The sequence below is a fragment of the Taeniopygia guttata genome, chromosome 5, assembly GCF_048771995.1.
Source record: "Taeniopygia guttata chromosome 5, bTaeGut7.mat, whole genome shotgun sequence".
NCBI lineage: Eukaryota > Metazoa > Chordata > Aves > Passeriformes > Estrildidae > Taeniopygia > Taeniopygia guttata.
In genome coordinates, this window is record NC_133030.1 from 45,760,698 (window position 1) to 45,774,919 (window position 14,222).

General features: G+C 34.9%; 1 long non-coding RNA gene across 1 annotated transcript in view; it reads right to left on the reverse strand.

Moving 5' to 3' along the window:
• Positions 1-2,726: 2,726 nt before the first annotated feature.
• The window catches only part of LOC140684320 (uncharacterized), a 51,130-nt gene continuing 39,634 nt past the window's right edge, over positions 2,727-14,222 (reverse strand). Inside the window, exon 4 of the long non-coding RNA XR_012056450.1 lies at positions 2,727-6,224. This is a non-coding gene — a long non-coding RNA (uncharacterized lncRNA). The remainder of the gene's footprint in view (positions 6,225-14,222) is intronic.

Here is a 14,222-nt window from a genome sequence, read left to right on the forward strand (position 1 = left end):
ATCACAAACTTGCTGCACATGAGTAACTCTGTACAATCATCTTCATTTTTAGGAAATCCCAGACAGCCCTCATTCCTCCTCAGAAGGACTGTCTGTAAGGAAGTTAATGTTGACACTGTCTGTGTTTGACTCATCCAGAACAGTGCTGACAAAAACATCCATTTCTAATTGGTCTTTTGTTAAAAGATTTCAGCACCTGGCTGGCACATATCACTGTCATACATCAGTTAGAAACCAACAGTGCCATCTTCACTGTCCTGTCTTCTCATTTTACTCTTCAAAGGATTTCTGAAATTTAGGAGGAGCTTTTTTTTCCCTTTTAAATTTGTGCTAAAAATAATTTCCCTAACACTGATGTCTCCTGAAATTTATTTTCCTTTAAGTCAACAATGATGGCTAAGCTAAAGGTTACTTATTGTTAATGTCAATAACTGTTAATGTCAATAACTAATCTGTCTTGAAGGGATATTTGTATATTTTTTTTTCTCAGTAATAAGTGAGGAAATAATTTAGAAACTCTACAGCTTTAATAGTATTCACAATAAGAAAGACAATTTAATTACCTTTGAACCATTTAGGTACTGACCAGTGCTGAATACAGAGGGACAATCACTGCCCTGGTCCTGCTGGCCACACTATTGTTGATACAAGCCAGGATGCCATTGGCCTTCTTGGCCACCAGGGCACACCCTGGCTCATGTTCAGCTGGCTGTTGACCAGCACCCCCAGGTCCCTTTCCACCTGGGCACTGTCCAGCCACTTTGTGCCCAGCCTGTAGCCCTGCAGGGGGTTGTTGTGGCCAAAGTGAAGAAATGGCACTTGGTCATCTTAAACCTCATAGTGTTGGATTCAGCCAACCTATCCAGTCTGTCTGGGTCCCTCTACAGACCTGAGAGGTGTTTTATACTTTAATGGATTTATAGCATAAATTAGGAAGTCATTTGGTTAAAGAAATATTCAGTTCAGAAATGCTGAACTGGAAAAAGTAGTTTTAATTGTTTGTGTGTCATGTAAGCTTTCAAATTTCTTTAATGTGCTCTCTACTTTGCATTTTAGTTTGATATGTTCTGTAACACTTTCATAATTGTTAATACTTTTTACTTACCTTTCATATTCTTCACCTTCAGTTTGATACATTAGTATCTCATTTCCTGTTCTCTTGCCTTCTGTAGAATTCTACTTCTGGAAGAGATATCATTGACCAACTGAAAATAAAGCAATTTTCTATAAAAAATTCTGTTCCCCAAAAACTATTTCCAAAGTGTGTTCCCCATCTAGTGCATGAAACTATAGAACGTCCATTTACTTTTTTAGCTGTTTGAGGTGTGACAAGTTTGAGGTGTGACAATGGACTTTTCCCCTACGGCTTTGGAAATCATTGGCCTAAAAGCTGGCATTTCTCTGTTTCCATAGAATACAGCATTTACAGAAAGGGTAGTCAGATTAAAAACAGATAGTTCTTTGGGCAGATTTGTGTTAGTCCCCAGGCTGTCCCATAATTCAGGAGTAAATTAAATTGGATTAGCTTTGAATTTGTCTTGACATACCATGATGATCAAGAAAAGGCAGTGAAGCATGGGGTGGTCAATCATACTTCAAATGAAAAGAGACTATACTTTTGATATATCCATTTCTATATTCAGTATATATCCAATATATCCATTTCTTAAATGCTTTTAATCTCTCATGGTTACAATCAAGGCAGGAACCAGATATTTCTTCTTTAAGCTGGACACTAAAAATTATAGCCTACAGCTTCAGAGCAGCAAGATATATTCAGCCAAAAATTATTCTCCTTTTTTTTTTTTCTATATTCAATAGCAAAGCAATTCTCTTTCACAATTAAACTGAATATTCAATAGAGAAACTGAAATAGAATAATCACTGAATAATTTGACTAGGAATCGTGCCATGAGAGGAACAGCTATTGTGACATTGCGGGAACTAAATGTCCTGGAAAATTCATTTCTCTGTTATTTTGGAACATCTCCTTGGGTCTACTGAGTTTATGAGTGCCCTCCTTTCTGTTTGAACTTAATTTAAAATGGAGGTGCTAAATATCTCTCATGTGGTGCTTTGTTTTGTATAGTGTCAAAGCTCTGAATGGAAAGAATGTTCTTGCAATGTGTAGTGGAAGTTTTTATAAAATAAATTTGGAACATCTTTAAAAACTTTAAACTTTAAAAAAATTTTTTAAAATACTTAGTTTTGGAGGTCTGGAGCCTGATGAAAGAGAATGTCTACATTCAGTTTATTATGGCTAAAAATTACATATATGGTCCTAAAGAATGACAAATAACTAAGAAAACAAATTTGTGTAAGATATTACATTCATTTCATTCTATGCAAATTTTTTCCAACACTTTGGCCCTGGTTTACCTGTGAGAAGCTGGACATATATTTGAGACCTTAGATACCTTTTCTTAAGCTAGTCTATATATATCTTCGTTATTTGCTGATAATAGCTTTTGGTCTGATTACCTGAAGGTTGCTTTTGCTTTGCACCCTCTTGATTGTGCTGGGCATTTTCTGTGAACTAGGTTTAAATACTACAGTAAAAAATATCTTGTGAGTTTTTGAAAATAAGTATAAAATTACTTGAGTGACATTTTCGCCTGAACTGGACTCTTCCTCACTGTTATGGCACAGCCAATAGGTGTCAAAGTAGAATTAACATTCTACAAACTATAAGTTTGTCTTATATAACTGTCTTTACTAAACTAAAAAATAGAATTAAATATTACAGGCAAGTAGTTTGGAGAACTCAAGACTAGAATGGCATGAAATGAAAAGGAGGTAGATGTGGTTCTGCTCCTCCTAAGGTGAAAAATAACACATTTAAGATGTGATGATTGAGCAAGATGAAACTCTACCTGAAGTGTGTTTCTGTATTTCAGAGATTACCATTAATTCTTAGCTAGATAGCTGTGAACTTTGAATGGAGATATTTAAAACACTTTTTAATGTTTTGTTTACATGTAAGTTTTTCCAAGTGGCTTATGTAGATACTTTACTCAAGTTGTTGGGATTTGGTAAAAGTACAGGTATTCAAAATAAAGATAATTAAGTCAACCCTCAGAAAACACAGTTCAGATAATATATTCTACTACAACATAATCCTTCACCTTTTAAACAAGACGGTGCTTTCACTACTTTTTTCCTCAGTATAAATGAATTGGTTCCTAATGCCTTTCACAGATTTTAACAAAAAGAACAGCCACATCTTTTAAGAACTACATCTTTTGAAATGTCACATATCAAAGGTTAAAATTATTGCTCTGTAGCAGAAGATTAGAAGAAAAAGAAATCCAACAAAACAACCAGAAAAAAACTGCAACAAACCACAATACTGAAAAACACACTCTCGGATGCTGAAGCACAAAGGATGAAATTACAACCTCAAAAGAAAGCATTTTTTCAATAAAGTACATTCTTAGTATACTTCTCATTATCTGGACATTCAAAGTGAGTCAGGATGAGATGCTTCTTTCTCATGCAAGTAATGTGACAAACATGAAATATTATCCATCACTATACAGCATTTTCTCATGTATTAGCTAATCTCCAGTGGTTTCAGTGGAGAAGTAATTGCTATAGCTAGTGTGAGTCTTTTGTGTAGCTCCCTGACAAGACAACGCTATTGAATCACCCATTCCACTGATTACTATTGGATTTGTATTTAAAATATATACACTGCCTTAATTTTCAATAGGACATTTGAAGGTTGTGGTGAACTGCTTAATTGCTTAGTATTTTAGTTTCTTACCTGGTGAAGTTGAGATGAACCTGAATATAACATTCTAGAATAGATTCTATATTTACAAACCTTCTTATCACTGGTAAAATTCAAAAGATACCCACCCTTCACAGGAAGTAGAAATATCAATCACACTAGTATGAAGTCTTTATAAGATAAAGATTTTTCCGTATGGTGTCAAGATAATACAGCTTTTAAAGAAGGAAGTAACTCATAGTTTATATATTTTATGCTGAGCCTGGGAAAATCAAGGCACTAACTCATTCTTGTGGCATTATCTCCAAGACAATAACAATTATGAGTTGACCTAACTTTAACATTAGGTATTTATTTCTAGGAACACTTGATTGTGTATATTTTAGGCTCAATACTAATTTATGACATAACTAAAGTACTTAGTTACTGAGTCAGCTTTTCTTGGTTTTTGGACTACCCTGGGTTTTTTGATGTAAAAGAATCCTAATGCCAAAACACCCAATGACAGCTATGTGGTTTTGATATCTTTATATGGTCCTGTCTTTTTTTTACGTGGCAGAAGACATTATAGAAAGAACATGGTGTGTCAGGGAGGACTCGCCTTTTTTGCTGTTTTGTATAATCAGTAATAAAAGTGGAAGAGCAAGAGAAAGACAATGAAAGTTGTCGTGAACTTCTGCTAGGTTAGTTGGCCACAATGCTTATTCTTTGTGTGGATCACTATAATGCAATGCTCATGCCACTGGTCAATACAGTGAGTCCTTACTTTTAGAGGATTGTGCTTCTAGCGACAAGCAACAACAACTTCAAAAGTTTGTGGCCTTTAAACCAAACCACATATGTTTTCCTTTCCAAAGTCCCTAATGTAGCTGGGTGGAAAAGACACAAAAATCTTCCCAAGCCACAATGTTATATATGTATTGTATATTAAGAGTTTTAAAACTAATTGTTGTTTTAAAGTTTAAAATATCATCTGTCTTTTTTTAAATAGACAAGTAGAATACCTTACCGTTGATATTCAACTATTACTTTACACTTTGTACCATTTCAGGATTTGTTAATTAAAAGTTATAGAAACAAAATGAAGGCAATTAAAATTAATCTTACTTTTGCAAAATTATTTTAATAATGGCAAATAAGGAAAATTGGTTTTGTTTCATTTGAAAAACTAGTACGTGAGTTTCAGATGAGTCAGCATTATATCACAAACTTCAGAGAGAAGAGACATAGATTCATTTAAATGAAAAAAAACCTCTGAAACCGCTGAATCCAACTCAACCCTGCAATGTCATGTCCACCAACTTGCCATGTCCCTAAGTGCCACATCTACACATCTTTTAAATCTCTTCAGAAATGATGACTCAATCACTTCCTTGGGCAGCCTGTACTAGTGAATCTTGTTCCTGCACCATTTCTGTTCAGAATTTTTTCCTAATATCCAATTTAAATCTCTCCTGGCACAACCTGTCTTCATATCATATTCCTTGGGAGAAGAGACCAACCTCCACCTCACTGCAATGCAGTAGCTGCAGAGAGAGGTAAGGTTTCCACCGAGCTTCTTTTTTTCCCAGTCAAAATACTCCCAGCTTGCTCAGCTTCTCCTCATAAGACTTGTGCTCCAGGCCTTTCATACCTTCATGGTCCTTCTCCGGACACAGTCCAGCACCTCAATGTCCTTTTGCGATGAGGATCCCAGAACTGAACATGGGATTCAAGGTGTGTGTGGCCTCAGCAGTGTCAAGTACAGGGGGACAATCACTGGCCTGGTCCTGCTGGCCGCACTGTTACTGATACAGGTCAGGCCTATGTTCAGTCACTGTAGACCAACACCCCTGAGTCCTTTCTTGCTGGGCAGCTTTCCAGCCACTCTTCCTGTAGCACTTCTGTGACCAAAGAGAAGGACCTAGCACTTGGCCTTGTTGAACCTCACACTTTGTCCTCATTCTCTTCAGATGCAGCCTCTCCAGATCCCTCTGCAGAGTCTTCCTGCCCTCCAGCAGATCAACACTCCTGCTCAACTTGCTGTCATCTGCAAAGTGATTGAGGGTAAACTTGACCTCTTTCTTCAGATGATCAATAAAGAGATTAAACAGAATGGGCCCCAGTACTGAGCCCTGGGAAACAATACTTGTGACAGGCCATCAGCTAGAAGTAATTCCATTTACCACCACTCTTTGGGCTCAGCATTTCAGCCAGTTTTTAACCCAGTGGACAGTTCACCTGTCCAAGCCATGAGCAGCCAGTTTTTCCAAAAGAATGATGTGGGAAGCAGTGTTAAAGGCTTTGCTAACATCCTGGTAGACAGCATACATAGCTCTTCTCCAATACAAAAACTGGGTCAAAGTCCAATGGCTTCAGAGTTCATATTTACTTAAGCTTTTTTCCTTCAAAATTTGCTGCCCTTTACAAAAACATGCACACTCTGAATGTACAATTTAGAGTATTTTTTCCTCTTGGAAACTGGATATTTTTCTTCTTTATTAGAATAAGCCTGTAGAAAAAATACAGACCAGAATATATCATATCAGCAATTTCCATATTTTCAGCAATTTATTTTTCAAATTTGTGTTTAATATCAAATCCCTAACTTCATAATGGAGGAAATCAGAGAACATCAAATGTACTAGATAGGATGGCAGAATTCAATGGACTCCTCAAGTATATACCTGCTTGGGAAGCCTGTCTCACTGCCATCAGTACAGCAGAATAAAGCAAATCATGCCCCATCCTGTCAGTGTTCAAGGCCAGGTTGGATGAGGCTTTCAGCAACCTGGTGTACTGAAAGGTGTTCCTGCCCATAGTGGGGAGATGTTGGAACCAGATGATCTTTAAAGTCCCTTCCAATGCAAGCAATTCTATGATTCTATGATTTTATGATACTGCTAACAAAAAAATCAATATGAATACTGACTGTTGGAAACAAAGGGTTAAAACTATGAGATTCAGCAAGGAGGAGGGAATAAACTTGCTCAAAGTCACCTTGCAGGTGAGACTGTGCAAACTACATTTTTTTATGCCTTGCGTGTTGTTCATCCTCTGCCTGTTTTGAGAAGTAGAACTCCTGTGGGGAGTTCACAGACATGCCCAAAGACTTTTGTTACAGTGAGGCTGGCAGTGAGCAGTGAGCCCCTGGATCCCCCTCCCTTGCTAGGATGAGCTGAGCCACATGGAACCTGGGTCCCCGTGTCTCTCTGCCACCTGATGTTGTTAGAGAGGTAATGAAATAAACCCACAGTTCGCATTCCAGCTGTGGTTCGATGGTTACCCTTGGTTACCTGTATGTGCTAATCCACACACTGAGCAACAATATTTTCATTAATAACAATTTTGATATTTAGCATTCACAGCAGGTGGTTACCTAAGATAGTTCTAAATACTAATATATTTCTGAAACTCCCAGATACCTTGAAAAGGTTTAGAGTAAAAAATCCTGGGCAAAATAGAAAAAAGTAGGAAAACAAAAGAAAATTACTGTTGCATTTTGACATTTTTCCCTACTGCATCTGATTTTGTAATCTGAATACTGTGAAATGAAAAGTTAAAAAGGTTTGGAGACAATTTCGCAGTCCAAAAAAGGATGAAAGTAAATTAATAATTCCTTTCCAATTACTGTTTGGGGACCTAACTCTGCACTTTCACCTTCAGGAGTGTATGGCTCAGTAAGACTGTTTAATAATGAACAAGATTTATTATGATTATCTGATAGTTGCATTCACCCCATGGTACAAAACCTGAATACTGAAATAGCTCTGGTCAAATTCTTTTGGTTTTGTCATCTTACAAAAAATTCTTTCAGAGGTGAGGGAGAGGAGAAGGTATGAATATTTGTTGAAGAGATAACTGTCTTATATCTAATTACTAAAATTTTTAGTGAGTATCTTATTTTTTGTCATCAACGGAAGACCAAATATAGGATAAATACTGGAACACAGCCATGCAAAATTATGGTCAGAATAATGAATAAAAATCCATATATATAAAATTTTAAGCCTTGTAGTCCATCTCTCAAAAAAAATTGTGAAGTGGACCAAAGACATATCCCCTGAAATATCCCACCACCGGCAAAATTCATTTGCCTGGTTGGTTGACCTGTCTATCACTGCTGCTCATGAGTGTCTTAGTTTATAGGAATAGGAAAGAAGTTATTTTATTCTCTATTACCCAAGAGTACTTCAGCCAAACGTGCAAGTAGGCAGGTGGGCTGAGATGTTCAATCCCAACCCATTTCTTCTATTTATATGGTTTATTAAGCAGCTGAAAGGTTTGGAATCTCATTTCATTGTAAAATCCATTCCTCTGCATGAACAATTCACTATAAATTAAATACAGCCTTCAGACCGTGTAATATAATTCCCCTTGTTCCCTAAAATTAACTCTTTCTATTTAAAGAGCAAAAACTGGCATTATGCACAAGGAGCTGCCCATCAAGAGTCACAATGAATGAATCCTTGAGTTGTGTTTTTCATAAATGATAGACAATGCTGGCACTGTACCATTAAAATCATAAATATACAAAATTTACAGAGATTGAGAACCTTTCAGAAGAAGCTAGATTAAATTCTTAAGACACCATTGTCTATCTCTCAAGCTCTGCTTGAAGACAGAACAATGCAGATTTTCTCTATTTTGATTTACAGCCTGTGACACAAGTGAACACAGAAGAGAAGGCAACAAAATTTCATCTAATTGGTTGTGGCAAGAACATGTGGCTAGAGAAGCCTCTGACTGATGATGGATAAAAAGGCTAATCAGTGAACATAAGAGGGTTAAAAAGATACATAAAGCAAAGAGTGAACACAATGTAAAGATAAGTAATGCTGTTTTATCACTTACCATAATATTTAATTTTCATCAGTTAATACCCTATGCTAAAGTACATATATGAAACTTGTCAAAACCTATGAGGGGCATGATGATCTTCCATGCACAACAGACTTCCCACTTAGAGTTTTTCTGATGCTAGATAAACCCATTTTATGGTTAAGAACTACTAAAGGAAAGAACTTGCTATTTGTTGCTCCTCATCCAACCCAAGATGAACAGTGTCTGGAACATACATATCTCTGCTTCTCACTTTTTTCCTGTATTTCCATACTGTACCTTCTTATAGTTATAAAAATCAGATAATTGTAGTTGCAACTACTGGAAGATAAAACTAAAAAAACTAAGAAATTGGAGTGTAAAATTGTGCTAAAAGAGAAAATAAAAGAAAGGACTGATCAAGATAATTGCTCGGTATTCTTGTCTTTATTATGCTGATTAATTAAAATAAGGGTAATTTGTTAAGCACTCTTGTGATGTTTATTATCCTGTTTTGACCAGTGTCCTGGTTTTTTTACAATTCAAGCTGGGGCAAAAATAACAGAGTAACTATTCAAAATATCAAAAAAACAATTTTAGGCGGGCTCTTCCTTAAAATTTTGCTGTTAACATTTCCAATGACATCACATAATAGGCTAATAAGGGTCTCAAGGACACAACCTCTTCTTTTCCAGGAGGAAAGCATGTTTGAAACTACTTTTGCTATGCATATACAGAAATTTTGCTTTTGAAAATCATCTCCTGTCAAAAAGAGTTAAAACTGGTAAAAAGCATGAGAAATGAAATAAACAAGACTCTTATCTAGTTCTGCTTAGTGGGATGTGATTTACCTCAGTCACAATTTTTTAATTTACCCAGAAATGTTAGTTAATAAGGATGAATAAATTACAGATGATAGGAAAAGATTTATGTAATAAATGAGCTGGGGACATAATGGTGCTGTAAATAATGGACTCTATTTATACATAATTGACTTGAGCCTCAAAGATCCTGTCTCCCTAATTCATCCAAGATTAATGAGAGACATTAATAACCACTCAGATTAGAAAACTCTTGAAAGAGTGACAGGAACAAGATAAAAATATCTTTTCAAGTTTTTTACAAAAAAAATTATCCCCAGGTGCAAGTTAGTCACACTGTCATTTATAAAGCTGATGTATTTGTTTTCTGATTTGCTTTATGAATTTTTCTGAATTGAAACATGTTGAAGTAATTCTCTCATGTTAAAAAAACCCATTACAAATAGAGAAAAATGAATTCTTTAACAACAAGAATGGTCGATCGATTCTTTATTTTTCAACTCATTTTGCAAATACAAGCTTCTGTCTACAAATTACTTCCTCTGTTTTCATTAGTCTTTAGAAAACTTTTTTGGGATACAAAACCACATTTTGTGTTTTTCATTAAAAATTGTAAATAGTTTTTTACAATAAAAATTGTCTTAATTTTAGATTTGGACTGGTTTTATCGTTTTCTGACCTGAAGCAGTGAGAAGAAATCACAAAGCAGTCTCCATTGCATGGAACAGGGAATAACTCATCACCTGTTTCAGAAGCTGAAGAGTTCTGAAATACTTCTGAGATGAGACAGATACAAATATTTACATTTGTGTTCACAATTGAGTTTAGTTTAATTAAACATGTAGCTGAGATTTATGACTGAAGTAGTTTACGATGGGAGATGTTTTTGGGCAATAGATCACATTTCAGTGAAGTAGAAATCAAACACAAGGCTTTTTAATTTTTTTATTTTGTTTTTTTTGTATTTTCATCGTAGTCTTTCATAACTGGACGGTTTGCTGATTTCCTTTCAGAACGGATTCCAAATTTGTTTTTCTGATTGTCTTGTTATTCCTACTGTTTCTTGGTGGACTTTTATGGAATTTCTGTCAGAATTCCTTATAGATGCATAACCTCACTAAGATACCACTTCAAGTTTTATTGCATTCACCCTTGTAGGTAAACTGATCTGAACACACAACTCAGATTTACAGGAGGTACACAATGACACACTGGAACATGGTTTGGGTCAGTTAGTCAAATTTTTGTATTGCTTTGCTTTTCATTTGCCTCCATTATACACAATTGGATTAACAATTTTCATTTGCTTAAAGGCGAAGCCAGGAATATTCCATGAATATGTGTTTGTCCCACATAAATTTAGAAGATTTTGCTGATTAAATTGATTATTTTGTGTCAACATTTTCAATTTCATGTTGTAGTACGTACCCTTAAGCTATTTGAAAGAGCAACCTCCTTTTCCCCTGGACTTATCATATCTCATGTGCCACTGACTGCAGGTCAAATTTGCAAAGCCTGCACCTGTACAAAATGATTATGCTTGTTGAATTAATCACATCTGCATTAGTTTCTGCTAATGAGTTGCCAAATAATGGCATACATTTTGTGGCCATGTAGCTCCTTGATGTTAATGACATTCAACTGTACATTTGCTTACTGAAATTCAAGCATGGATGAGAACATGTATGAGAACATATTTCTCCCTTCTTTTTTTTAAATGGGATATTACAATATGCTTAGTGGTATTTTTATAATCCACTTACAAATGCTAATTAATAGTACTGGTTGAATTAATTTTTTAAAAGGGCATAGCTTTAAGACATTTAATAGGAGGGAGAAATACTGGAAAGATAAACCTGGCTTTCCTACTCCCTTTTATTCAAAACTAAGAGAAAATATATTCATTATTGGTATAACTTGTAGCAACCTACAGAAATCCTAAGGACTAAGCACTAACTTGCGACATGCTTGCATCTTAGGTTTTGCAGGTTTTTATTTCCCACTTGATATGACATAAATGGCTGCTGGAAGGCCATGAGCCTCACATCCACCTGTGTCTGATCAGACCATTATGGTTTACCAATGGGCTGGAAAACTGACAATGGTCAGTGGTGACTTGGACCCACAACCAGTCACAGTGAAATTTGAGCCAGGTGATCTAAAAGTCTCTATGTTTGTCTAAGTCACTGTACTAGAATTCCAAGTGTGGTTTTATGGATTTATTGAAAATAATGCTGGCATTCCTTACCTACATGATAGGATGCACTGTGCACACAATTCATTCAAGAGCTATACCTATCAGAAAAAATTACTGAGGTTTTTACTTGCTAGATACATGATGTAAGCTTATCAAAGACACTGTTGCACATTTTACCCAAAGAGCAGGCAGAACATATTTTCCATGCTAAATTTAATCTTATAATGTTGCATTCTAAGTGAAAACAATTGACTGTGCATAAGTGCATTAAGCAAATGCACTATGGTGAACCAGTTATTACATTTAATCAAGTTTGAGGGAGATCTAGGATTCTCTCACACCTAAATCAGTGAATTCCTTCTTTTTGCAGCCAAATGGAAAAAAATATGGAAAAAGAAGAAGGAAGCTGCACACTGTATGACCAAAGACACTGACTTGGAAAATATCACATTTTTATCTTGACATCCACAAAGAGTTCAATAAAGATCCACAGAAGGTGTCAGTTTCTTTACTTTTTGTTTTCTAGTGTTCTTTCATCCTTATGAAATCTTTTGCCTTGCACTCTCAAGAAATTAAACTACAACTATTTTTAATTTTCATTTTAGAAGTAGTATGAAAATAGAACTAATATTAAATTATGACTTTTTCCTGAGCACTTGGAGGTGTATCTTCTGCATCTTTATTGAACCTGGAGAGTCTCCATTATCTGTGTGCCCCACAGCACTGAAAACCTAATAAACCTATTTAGAAGAAAAAAAAAAAAAAAAAAAAAAAGAAAGAAAAGTTTAAAAAAATAAAATATTTAGTGGTGATTTTTTTTGTTTTATTTTTCCTAAGCCTCTAACCAGAAGACTTACGATATAGCCAAATCTTCAGCTGCAATTATACTGTCATTTTGTATGGACAAAAGGGCACTTAATTAAACTACAAGACACTTCATTACATCTTGAAGACTTTGTTTCTCTGGTTAGAGGTTCTAACAATTATCATACAGAAACTGTGGTCTTTAGCACTAGAATTTGCTATATGAATCTAAAATAGTGTAAGAATGGCACCTGGAGAAACAGGAGAAAGTGAATAAGGATCTAATTCTATTCTATGGGCTGTCAAACACCAACCCTAGGAGCTTCTTACCACAACAGATGTGTATGTCTACTCATTTAAATTATTAATGAAAAAAAGCATGATGAGAAGCACAAAAAGACAAAAAAAAAAAAACAACAAAAAAAAACTTAGTTACATACATTGGTGTATCTATGGAATAAAATGGCACTATTTTGTTAACATTAAACCAGATTCTATGAAAATATCAATTCTTGGTATGTTTGTTTTGCTTGACTATCAAAGTGGATCAAGTTCAAATAATGAAATCAATTTTAAAAATCTAGAGAAAATCTATATAACATGGAATATGGATGGGAGTGTGAATGAGAAATCATCTTACTTGAGGGTATTTAAAGTTGTGGGCAAATATTCTTGACAAAAGAGTAACCGGAATACCCTCTGTCTATGACCTACAGGTCAGGAGAGATGCTTTTCTGCTGTTATTGCTATAAGAAAAATGCTGATTTCAGTATTATTTCTAGAAGCTGTTTTACATCTGAGAGAAAACTGAAATGCATTATTATACTGCCTATAATTCCTGTCTTTTCATAATTTATTTGTTCTCTGTTATTCTAACATTTTCCCTTGTAGCTGTTATTCCTTCTGCAACATTCTCTATCAGGGATAAAATTAAAGAATGCTTGATTTGGGCAGCAGTGGAATTTAATGTGAGCATTCTTGTAATTTAAAGACCGATATATTTTATTTTCTTCAATTATCGAACATAAATATTCAGCTTTTAATGTGTTTCAATTATGCTAAAGATGAAACAAAATTATGCAAAACCAATCTCTCACCTGCTGGGATGCATGGAAAATCTCAACACTCACCTCTGTTTATTTTTGTTTATAAGTGAAGTAGAAGGGGAGAAGATAAAGATTTTAAGACAGATGTTTTCAGATCATCTGGACAAAGAGAGATGGCAGAGGCAAGTTCAAGCTCAGAAATCAGGGTGATACTCCTGGTTTTGTACGACTTCCCTGAATACAGATAAATAATTCCTGATGAAAGAGAACTTTCAGAGTGTATCTCATAGCAACTGACTCAAAGGATGTGCAAGTCCACTTGCTGAGGATTTTCAGCAAGGATTTGATTTATTTATGACCGTTTTTACATTGTTGCCAAATTTTCAGGAGTTCAGGACAACCAGGTTCCACACACAAAACACAATGTGTTTTGGATAGATTAAGCAAAACAAAATGTTTTTATTTTCATCGGGCAATAGAAAAACTTGCAATAACTGTTTATTCTACATAGCTTTTTTTTTTAGTGTCCTTTACAAGTAAGCTTGCATGTTAGGTAAAAGGTCTGATTCATTTTTCATTTTATACATTGAAAATATATATGAAAATGTGGGTTTACACGTGAAAAAAGAATGGATAGGATGTGGAAATATTGCTTTAATTACTTACATAATTAAATATTTTTTAAATGGCCTTATGTTTTCAGATTGAAGTATTTCAGATAGTTTTATAAACTAAAAAAAACACATGTAGAGGGAAACTAAAAATTTATATAATTTGTGTTTTAAATATATTTTTTTTAATTTAAAGGTTGTAAAAAATGT